Genomic DNA, 3128 nt, shown 5'->3' with positions numbered 1-3128 from the left:
GAGGAGGAAAAGGAGAGAAGAGGAGGAGGAGGAGGAACAGTAAACAAGCAAATTAATGTTAGAGAGTATATAAAAAGAAATGTGGAGTGTGGTGTTCTTTAATGATGTTAGTGAATAGTTAAAGATCAATATCCAAATGTAATTGAGCTTCGGTGAATTTCCGTTCATTGTTTCTATTTAAATGTGACATTTACAACTTCTCTTTGTCAAATGAAGTACTTGTTCCGAAACGTCAGGTTCTTTTTGCTGACCTCAGCATCCCAATTTATTCGAGTTCATAGTAAAATATGTAAAATATGGCTGTCTCTCATATTCTTGTGAGGAATATGATGAGCGGATTTGATTTTGGTCCTTGTTCTCGAATAAGTTAATGTTATAACATTTTGTAGCAGTTAATCTAAGATGTTGAATTATTGCCACGTGTGTACAAAAGAATTGTAGAAAAATAATAATAATAATAATAATAATAATAATAATAATAAAATAATAATAATAAATAATAATAATAATAATAATAATAATAATAATAATAATATAATATAATAATAATAATAATAATAATAATAAATCCCTGATGCAGTACCAGGCAGTGGTTCTCATGGCTTCTGATCTTACCTGATTGGAAGTGTTATCATGTACATTGTTTTGCCTTGGTATAAAAGATGGACTACAGCAAATATTTTGCTCAATACCACAGATTTGCTTGTCAGTTGTTTGACCATAGCCAGTTGAGCATGTCCCTTAGTGGCTGACGATATGTGCATCTCTGATCACAAGCAGAAGTTGTGAGGGAGCATCATAGCCATGTGTTGAGAGGGATTCTTTGGGTTTTGAATATTTCACCTCTGGAAACATGGGTGTTTCGTTCAACATCCTTAAACAACCCTTATTCAGGGACCTTTTGAGCGGGATGGGCTACTCGACCAGAAGAACATTCTAACTGGGCCCTACCTGCAAGGTCATGTGCTGTTTATCTTGATATAAGATCACCATGTCGCGCACATATGGTTGTGATGCATGTGCCTAGTGTACCCTTATCAGACAGGTAGTCAGACAGGTAGTCACTAAGGCGGCGAGCTGGCAGAAACGTTAGCACGCCAGGCGAAATGCTTTGCGGTTTTTCGTCTGCCGTTACGTTGTGAGTTCAAATTCCGCCGAGGTCGACTTTACCTTTCATCCTTTCGGGTCGATAAATTAAGTACCAGTTACACACTGGGGTCGATATAATCGACTTAATACCTATGTCTGTCTTTGTTTGTCCCCTCTATGTTTAGCCCCTTGTGGGTAATAAAGAAATAGGTAGTCATGATGGGTATGCTGGGCTTCGTATATTTTACCCCAGTATCACTTTGATGGCACGCACTGCTCTCTCACTCAATAATAATAATAATAATAATAATAATAATAATAATAATAATAATAATAATAATAATAATAATAATGATAATAATCTGGCGAATAAATTTCCTAATCCTAGTTCATGACATTATATGGAGCTAACGCACTCAGTTACACCTGAACGATCTAGTAAACATGAAATTTATTTAGAAAAACAAATCCCTGAGATTATTTACTCAATGAGGCTGTCTGCATAAAAAGCAATATTCAAGTTAGATTTAACATCATTAACGAGTGAGCTTGGAAAATATTAGATATAAATATGTGGTGTGTAAAGAAAACGACTTTAGTTCATTAACTAATATTATATATCAACCGATTCGGGCCCTAAGGGAGCTAACCTGGGACCTGTTTCTATGCTACTAAACCTTCACAGTGACGTATAGATATCACCGTACTTCTTAAAGTCGTGATGAGAGAGTCACTAAGTGTACAACATTCTACACGGATAGATGCAAAAAACTATTTTAAGAATTATCGCGGAGGAAATAAATCATTCATAATGAATCAGGGACGCCATCTACACGAAAAACAAAAGTTAAGTTCATGTTACCATATCTAATGCAATTAGCATTAGAAAAATCTAATTACAAAAAAAAAAAAAAAAAGAATTAGCAGACACTAAATTCTACACTTCGCTGAGAAGATCTAATAAGGCCTGAACATGTCGACAGTTGATCCTCCTACACACTGAAATGAATTTGTTATAACGTTATTGTCCTTTCCTCACCACATATTTTAAATAAGTTATTTCAGGCTCACCGCATTAATTTTAATGCAAACTTAACTCATTCTTTCTAATTACTTTACCATTTTTTTCCTTATTTTCTATTTCATTAATTTTCTGCTTTCACTTGTTCTCTCTCTCTCTTTCTCTTTCTCCGTACTGTTGTCTAATTTATATTATACTGTTTTTTTTATCTCTAGCTTAATCCGGAAGTAAAGTTTGGATTGACAAATACTGAATATCAGAAATGGAAAATTCTATCTTCGATTTCTGGAATTTAAAATTTGTATTTCTGAAAACAAAAGAAAAACAAAAAAGCGAAAAAAATTCTATATTTAACGAGACCAATAAAAGTATTGAATTCTTTGTCTTCCATTCTTTCTTTCGTTTTTTCTTTGTTTTTATTTGCCTGAGTAGAAAATCACAGTCGTCACTCGCAAGCATGGACCAGGCTTCTCATAATTATTCTTGGCATCTTCATTGATCCAGCAGGACATCCGCAAAGAGACACCAGGGATGCAGGGAACACAGGAGTGAACTAGAACAGTTTTAATTTTAGCTGAGAAAACTAGAGCAGGGGAAAATAGAGTGTCTTGTTTAGGGAGACGACACGCAACATAGTCCGGAAATCGAGAGCTAGTTATATTCCTGAACACTTTCAGGAAAATGTTTTTACCTCTCTATAAAACTTGATCACAAACTGAGGAAGATGTTTATATAGAACTATAAAGATGCAGTTATTTTTTCTATATTGAGCTACAGTTATATTTCTCTAGAGAAACACCACTGTTTCGGTATAGAGTAGTTATATTGTCTTATGATATAGAACAATAGTTATATATGTATATAGAACTACGTTTATGAATTTGTGTTGCAAGATTCCTGATGTGAAACCGTGTGTTGAAACAGATATTGTCATATTTCAACGCGTCGTACATATTTTTTTTTGCCAGGGAAACACATGCACTATATATTCGTTCCTCACTCCTTTATTACTGTTCTT

At 34.2% G+C, this 3128-nt stretch overlaps 1 long non-coding RNA gene across 1 annotated transcript in view; it reads left to right on the top strand.

Annotated features, from left to right (window-relative positions):
- Positions 1-2495, top strand: part of LOC115215947 — a 4148-nt gene extending 1653 nt beyond the window's left edge. The window contains exon 2 of the long non-coding RNA XR_003882027.2: positions 2326-2495. This is a non-coding gene — a long non-coding RNA (uncharacterized LOC115215947). The remainder of the gene's footprint in view (positions 1-2325) is intronic.
- Positions 2496-3128: the final 633 nt, after the last annotated feature.

This window comes from Octopus sinensis, linkage group LG9, assembly GCF_006345805.1.
Source record: "Octopus sinensis linkage group LG9, ASM634580v1, whole genome shotgun sequence".
In the NCBI taxonomy this organism is placed as follows: domain Eukaryota; kingdom Metazoa; phylum Mollusca; class Cephalopoda; order Octopoda; family Octopodidae; genus Octopus; species Octopus sinensis.
The sequence above is the reverse complement of the archived record's forward strand: the minus strand, read 5'-3'. Positions and strand labels throughout refer to the sequence as shown.